The following is an 8,888-nucleotide window of genomic DNA, read 5'->3' as shown; positions in this document are numbered from 1 at the left end:
AAACTTCAGTAAATTATAAGTATAAAATACAGTCAGAAACATAAAATCACTCGGTCTGACAAGTCCACCCCCTATTAAGTTCATTAAAAAAAGAATCAATAATTAGATGGCTACCATTTTCATCGATTTAAATATTAACATGATTAGATAAGCTAAACATATCCCTACAACATTCATTTACTCCTAAAATAGACTGTGCAGGACCCCTTGGCATTTCCATAATGTTTCAAAGCTTCTATAGTAGAATCATAAAAGAACTTACAAGATAATATATTGATAGTATATTTTATTAAAATTAGTAAATTGGATTCTTAGGCTCATTTCTTTTTAATAAATTTCAACAACATGGGGAGAATGCACTTACAAGTGTTCATTATGGTTTTCAAAAGATGGAAAAACTAAATGTTTAAGGTTATTGTAGAAATTTTCGCTAATATGGATTGAATCAAATAATGATATTATTTTTTTTTTTTGAGATGGAGAAAAATTTTTCAATAAAGAATGGAGTGGAACCATTTCCTAATTCGTTCTTAAAAAAATCAAGGTCAATGGAATGATCATCAGTCATGATGGTGATTGGTCTAAACCTAACGTCAGTAACAAGTTTAAGAACTTTGAATAATCATTTTTTCAGGACTTTTGAATCAATTTTTGATAGAAGAACCATTGCGACTACGTCATTATACCTGCCTAGGACACTTTTAAACATAAAACACAAGATAATTTTGGTTGATCCATTATTCTCATATCTATAGAGCCTTCCGCTAGATAATTCAACTCTTTAAGCAGAATAAACATAGTCAATTCTAATATCATATCAGATTCCTGGGCTCTTGAGGGCAAGTTTGATTTTTTTTTTTAAATATACAAGATTTTCATCATTTTTAATTATCAAATATACTATAGTTGGTTTGCTCGGCGTTGCCGGGGACATTAAGGAAACAAAATTAATGAAGAGCTTTTCTGCTTAATTTAAGACAAAAAATATAGAACGTAAAATTATAACAATATTTATCACTGCATATTGGTGTTTGTATACACCCTTTTCTTATAAAGAGATAGGGTAGATTTGTCCGGCGTTGCCCGGGACATTAAGAAATTAAAATTAATTCTGAACTCATGCTTTTATTTCTAAAAGAGATTATAAGGCTTAAAGAATAAACAAATATTAAATTTGAAATATCGTTCGAATATCTTTCATATTATTGTCAAAATTTCTTTGTCTTATGTTCGCTTCTTTTTATTCTTCTCTAAATCTTATAATCTCTTTTAAAAAAGTTTGCAAAGATACATACCAAGATGCTGCAAGAATCATTCTAATAATTTTACGGTCTTTATTTTTTGTTTTATATGAAATAGTCATTTTTTATTCAAAAAATTTGTTTTTGAAAAATGCTATTTGAAGGCCAAAAAAATTGATACTATAACCATCCCTTAAAATTTCCGAAAAGTTCATTAATTGGTTTGGCTCATATTCCAAGACTCACACACACATACACAGACATTCACATTCATATTTAATACATAGATATCCAATATTTATTTATTGAAGGTATCCCCACAGCAAAAAAGAGGTGGTTTGATTTCAATTTCCGTGCTCTATCCCTCGTTATTATTTCACCTTATTAACAAGTAGATATTTTGTTGGATCATGGAACGTTTTATGCGAAAAGAAGCACAAAATAAATCATTTGGTAGCTGATAAAAATATAAAGTCAAAAAAATATAGTCAGAGATTCTTAGTTGATATTTAAAATTATGTCTCTTTAAATTATAATGCGTCGGTACAACGTCATCAAAAAAGTTAATTGTAAAATGTAAGAACATTTTACAATTCAAGTAAATTCTTAGACTGATTGTTTCGACTTATGTATGAAAAAAATCTTTGATACAAACTTCTATATAATCCTATGACAAAAATTTGGGAAAATAATGAATTTAGTGGGTTATTTTATACGATGAATTAATAATAGATTTTTGACGGAGTATGTACAAGATGATGATATAAGTAGTGCAATTTTTAGGTCACCTATTTTATATTTTTTTTTAGTTGGTAAACTGAGGAGTGAATTTACTCTTTTCCTAAAATGTTGTCATTACTAAATATTTAATTCGTACTTGTTTATTATATGAGAAACCGGATTGAATATTTGTGTGTACTCAATCTGCAGAGTTATAATCGTAAATCCTTTTGGACTCAAAGTAGAATTCGAGATCTTCATTGCAGTCATTCTTGCCTTTTTTCTAATCGAAGTATTATGCAAAATCTTCCATGTCCCATGACTTAATAAAAAATCTTCAAAACTGATTTTAAGTTTTTGAAGATTTTTTATTAATTTATGGGACATGGAAGATTTTGCATAAGACTTCGATTTAAGTATAGGCAAGAATGACTACAATGATGATTTTATGTCCTTTTTTATTTCTAATTTCTAAACTTCGTTTTTTCTTTACAAAGATCCTTTCTTTAAAGATGATATAATAAATCTCTCTTAAGTAGTGTTATATAGGTCCTAGGACAGCTTTCCTAATAAGTCTTAAGTCTGGTTGCCCCCTGTCCGTCTTTTTTTATCGGTTTAATCTTTTTTAGCATCTAACGGTCCTAAGGACCTAAATTTTTTCACTCATAGCTAGGATTAAATCATATAAAAAGGTAGTTAGGATTGAAAGACCAACTAATCGGTCTTTAGTACCGTTAAATGGCAAAAAAATACAAATTTGCTAAGAATCTACCGCCATATTTTTTTTTTTTGTTAAAATGTTTTTTATCCCACCGATGAGGTTGTGCGGTTAGCATTAAATGGATTGCTCCAGATCCCAGAATACAATAATAGTTCTAGGGATCCTACCCCATAGATGGCTACCCCTGGGTCTTTTACCCCTAGCATTTAAGCCAGCCCCTGAACCATCATCCCCCCCCTATTACAAAATAAATAACAACCCTACGACCAAAGATTCAATCTTTTAACAATCATACAAACGTAATTATTAATGTAACTTGATGAAATAAGTATTAGTGATATATATGTGTGCGCGTCTAAAACTGAACACTCATTAAAATTTTACGCCATGCACATATTCATGATTTTATTGAGTTGAAACCGGCTTATACTTCGAGAAATGGATCTTGACTAGTTATAAATAAAGCTCACGCAAAATCTAAATAGCAACAGTGAAGCAACAGCCGATAATATGGAGGGACGTCGAGTGGCAATTTTGGAACTTTCTGCGCGGGGAAAAACTCCAACTGAAATTCCCAAGGTTCTGAACTGCAGCCGCACCACTGTTTACAGCGTGGTGTTCAAAGGGACTCCTGAGGCGACCACAAGATCTAAGTCAAGGCCACGAAGGTCGGATGAAATGGTTGCTGCCGTAAAAAAAGTCTGTAGAGGACAAGAGAGGCAAGGTCACCGACAGCGGCCTCTCCAGGGAGTTCAAGGTCAGCAGAAGGACCATGGACCGGCTAGTTAAAAAAGATCTTGGCCTTAAGGTCTACAAGAGAACCCCTCGTCAAGCCCTCAAGCCATAAAATTTAAAGGAGTGTTCAGTTTTAGACGCACACACCTGTATCTGACTTCACTTGTCACCCCTTGAAACAAGATTTTTCAAATATAAATTTATGATTTATTAATTGTTATTACAATAATTAATATTATAACTTAATTGTATAATTTAAGATTATTATTAAGACTTGGACTCCATAACTGAGTCTGGCGACTCTACTTATATTACAAAGCTAGTATATTGTGGACTCAAGAAAAGCCTTAATATTATTGACCCCATATTATAGTTATGGACTATGAAATGAGCTTTAATTAAATCTGAGGATTCGATGAAAATATTTAAGGACTAGGACATGAGTCATGACTTAAGTTTTTACATAGACTTGCAGTATACGGATTTTCCCCTACTCTGATTAATGTTGTGTCGTAGGCTGTAGGAGTGCAACTGACACTCCAAAATGTTTAGAAGCTATAGCCTGTAGGTTAAAGATATACGTAGAATTGATAACAAATCGTAATAAAAAGTAGCGAACAAAAAAAGATATAGTTCCTTCAATATTTATACCCGAAACACACTCCTTAATCTAGCGAAAGGTGAACTACAAATGGGACATCTTCGGAAGCTTGACACAGTAATTAATTTGAATCCTTAAATTAACAAATAGACACGTTTCACTCCACTAATCAACACAATAATTTGTCAGATATGCATTTGTATCGCTCTAAATAAATATGATTTATACAACTGCTTAAGTATACCTTCCTCTCTTGAGGTCTTTATGTCTACTACCCGCCAAAATAGAGATATGTAACTTGAACACCTTGTTATCTCACGGGTTCCGAACTGGTTCGAAGCTTTCGAGCTACACGCCCCTGTGATCTCATTATCACAGTTAAAATCAACAACAAATAACCAAACTAATAATACACAAACAAACAGAAAATTTCAAACACCAAAAATAACAAGTCATGGTACAGAGTCCTTGAACTAACTAGGCAATCTTCGATTGCAGTCGGGCCTACTTTCAGAAACGTTATTTGGATTCATTTGCCCGATCTTGTCCATTTCTTTTGCTCCTTGGACTTGAGGCGATGTCTCAAAGATACTTCTCACGTCGTGAATGTGCCTTGGTACATCATTCACGTCTACACTTAATTTAAAGTTTATTTTTGTTAATACCCTCTATTCCATCTCGTCAAACTTCGAGCCTATTAGATACTGATAGTTGATGGAGAAATGAATAAAATGCCTAAAATAACGTCGCCTTCAGTCTGGATTTATGAAAATGGAGGCCCAGGAATTTGGAAAATACTTACTGGACGAGAAGCAGATGGCTTGTCGGATTTGTCGATATAACTGTGCCTTTAGTCCCCTGTCTAGAATTAAACGCCTCTCATTATCCTCATCTCATATCAAGAGCACATGGATATTAATCTATAAAATCAAGTTAATAATGAATACATCAAGTTTGACTTTAACTTTGACCTCACAAAGATGCTTATTGCAGGTATATACCCTTATCCATTGCTAAGGGTGATAATTTTGGTAAGAATACAAAAGCGTGCGAGGAGAAAAGAAGAATTACTTATGGCATCATTGATTAAATAATATACATCTTCTTCTATCAATCATGAACGTTATCATTCCCACCTTTATTATTCAATATTAATATAATAATATTAGATGGGGATAGTCGATAGAGAACTGAATAAAATGCCTAAAATAACGTCGCCTTCTGTCTGGATTTCTGAAAATGGAGGCCTAGGAATTTGGAAAATAATTACCGGATGAGAAACAGATGGTTTGTCGGATTTGTCGATATAAATGTGCCTTTAGTCCCCTGTCTAGAATTACACACCACTCATTATCCTCATCTCATAATGAGAGTATGGATATTCATCTATAAAATCAATTTAACGATGAATACATCAAGTCAGACTTTAACTTTGATCTCACAACGATGCTTATTGCATGTAATATAACCTTATCCATTGCTAATCATCTACGTTCAAAAAATTTATGGAGAAATACAAGGGTAAACATATCCCTTCCCGAGGAACGATCATTAAATTAATGGAGGATGTTGGTACTGATGTCATTTATAGAAATACATATAAAAATGTTTTGAGTCATCCACACTAAATGACGATCAAGTTATCAGTAAAAAGTATTTACGAATATCGAAATGGAACTCGGAATTTTGTAGTATCTCACAGTAAGTATTCAATTTTTTTTTAAATCTAACCATAAAATATGATTCTATTTTAGCTAAACATATCAAGAATTCTTCTCTATATTATCAACTATAGACATGACTTATGATACACAACTCAGTAAAGGGCAAAAACAACTGCTTAAATGGTCACAACAACGGGGGTAGTAGCTTTGGATGGTTTGCAACAAGTTTGTCTGAGACTACTTACTTCGTTTTAAGACTTGGGTATGATAATTAGGTTTTCCAATATTACATAGTCATTAAGTATTACTTTTTTATCCCTTAAGGCTTAAAGCTATGGTTGATGGGCTCCAAGAAATGGTGTTCAGAAAACTCATAAAATGCAAAAATAACTGTTTAAATGGTCACAACAACGAGGGTAGTTACATTGGGTGTTGCATTATAATTAACAATTGTGTATATCCTTCATGATAATAGTATGTTGTTATATAAGCATACCTTAATAACGAGGGAAAATATTTTTTGATGCTCTTAATAAGGAGTAATATCGCCGGACATTACTACATAATTAGCTTTTGCTCTAAATCTTTAAGATGAATTTATTTCTAACATTTTTTTATTAATATATTTATTGTCTAATTTTATGATTTTGACATTTACTTTATTATTAATAATTAGTTAGATCTCATCGGTAGAGATATATCTATCCTGTGCACAATTGTATATAGCAACTTCCACATGAAGAAGAGGGGTGATTATCTTTTGATTAAACTCCACGTCTCGCTTGTGTATTGCAACCTAAAGTTATGACATATTTAACTGAATTCCGATGTTAGAACAAGAAAAAATTATCTGGATCAATCTATTAATTCAATATTCTTTATTTATAATTTATTATTATTAATAGTTATATGATTTTAATTGTTTAATTTTGTATATTTAACTTAAATGTTTAATGGTTTATTTTTTAGTATGTAGATTATATTTCATTAAAGCCTTCTTTTTTAAACTTTGAGCTTCAAATATATTTCAAATACTCTACTTTGTCGTTTCATTAGCTATTATTCTGAGAATAAGGTTCATAATGAATTACAATTTCATGGAGTGTGACGTTTTCAAATCTACTGTAACGGATAAAAACGTCGAAGTCAATTATACGTAGTATATCTTCATTAAACATTTTGCTAATAAATACATTCGTTATACCCTCAAAAATCATAATAAAGCAGGCAGATGATAATCACATCAGTATTTTAAACAATGATACCATATGTCTTTTTTTTTCCCTCCTCCTCGCACGCGTTTTTCTACAATATTATCTACTATATCCATTGCTAATCATCTACGTTCAAAAAAATTATTGAGAAATACACGGGTGAACCTATCCCTTCCCGAGGAACCATCATTAAATTAATGGAGGATGTTGGTAATGATGTCATTTATAGAAATACCCCCATTGTAAATTGTGAAGTTGAGATAATTTTGAGCATGTTTTGAGTGATCCACACCAAATTACGATCAAAGTTATCATTAAAAAGTGTAAAATATTTACTCATTCCGAAATAGAACTCTGAATTTTGTACCATCTAATAGTTAGTATTCATTTTTTTTAAATCTAAGCATAAAATATGATTCTATTTTAGCTAAAAATATCAAGATTTATGATACACACTGATTAAATGGCAAAAACAACTGCTTAAATGGTCACAACAACGGGGTAGTAGCTTATGATGGTTCGCAACTAGGTTGTCTGCACTAGTGTCTTAACTTAAAGACTTGGGTATAGTCATTAGGTTTCCCAATATTACATAGTCAATAAATATTACTTTTTTATCACTTAAGGATTAGCCATGGTTGATAAGCTCCAAGAAATGGTGTTCAGAAAACTCATAAAAGGCAAAAACAACTGCTTAAATGGTCACAGCAACGGGAGTAGTTGCATCGGGTGTAGCATTATAGTTAGTATTTGTGAATAACCTTCATGATATTTTGTTATATAAGCATGAATAACGGGGATTTTTTTTTGATGCTCTTAATAAGGAGTAATATCGCCGGACATTAGTACATAATTAGCTTTTGCTGTAAATCTTTACGATCGATTTAATTGTAACATTTTTATATAAGTATATTTATGGTCTAATTTTATGATTTTGACATTAAATTTATTATTAATAATTATTTAGATCTCATCGGTAGAGATATATCTATCCTGTGCACAATTGTATATAGTTGTGTTACATTTTTTTAGTAAATGTATTGACTATTATATTTGTGTGAGAATAATACTTAATTTACTGTTAGTTAATAAAATTTTGGGAGAAAAAATTATTATATTAGTTTCAACGAAAATCCTTTTGACACATTACTGGTAAGAAAAACTTAATTCAATTTCTATGGTTGAACTTAATAATAGGTCGTATTCACTAAGACTATTAATAAATAATATAAATCTAAAGTGCAGAAAAATTAGTATTTGATCTCTCGTTGATTTTGTAGTTTGCCCACTTATATCGATTTTCGATGAGATTGAGGTCTGGAGACTGGACATTCCACTCCATGACCTTATTGTGCATCTTCTCTTTTAGTCACTCCTTTGTTGCAAAGCTCGTAAGTTTTGGGCTATTACTGTGCTAGAAGATCCATTTTCAGTTCCCTGTCCTGAGGTAAAGAGGTTGTCACTCAAAATTTTCCCGAGGATGGTCCATCCTCTTTTCGATGTGGTGAAGTTGCCATCTCTTCTTCGTAGAGAATCACTCCCAAAACATGATGTTTCCACCCACCCTATGCTTGACGGTGGGGATTTTTCTTCCTCCAAACACTTTTGTTTTGTTCAAATAATCAAATATCCCTCACTGTTAAGATAAACCTAGCATTAAAATTATAAACCGTTCTTTTCTTTGTCAGTGGGCAAACTTGCAAAGTATTTCTTTATTTTATATCCCAATGTGTATGAGATCAACTATTGCAGCAGCCGCTCATATTAATGATTTGAAGTTTTATCAAAACATTATATTATTCTCAAAAATTGATAATGTTTTAGCAGAAACTGTTTTAAATACACTTAGAAATGGTATTTAACGGAAGAAGTAGTTCCATTTGTATCATTTAGCGATATTTTGGATGATAAAACAAAAAAGAAAAATAATTATAAAATTATATTTAACTGAAAAGCCTGAAAGTTTTAGAAAAGGAAAACATATTTTTTAAA

Source organism: Lepeophtheirus salmonis, chromosome 5 (genome assembly GCF_016086655.4).
Source record: "Lepeophtheirus salmonis chromosome 5, UVic_Lsal_1.4, whole genome shotgun sequence".
NCBI classification, from domain to species: domain Eukaryota; kingdom Metazoa; phylum Arthropoda; class Copepoda; order Siphonostomatoida; family Caligidae; genus Lepeophtheirus; species Lepeophtheirus salmonis.
The sequence above is the reverse complement of the archived record's forward strand: the minus strand, read 5'-3'. Positions refer to the sequence as shown.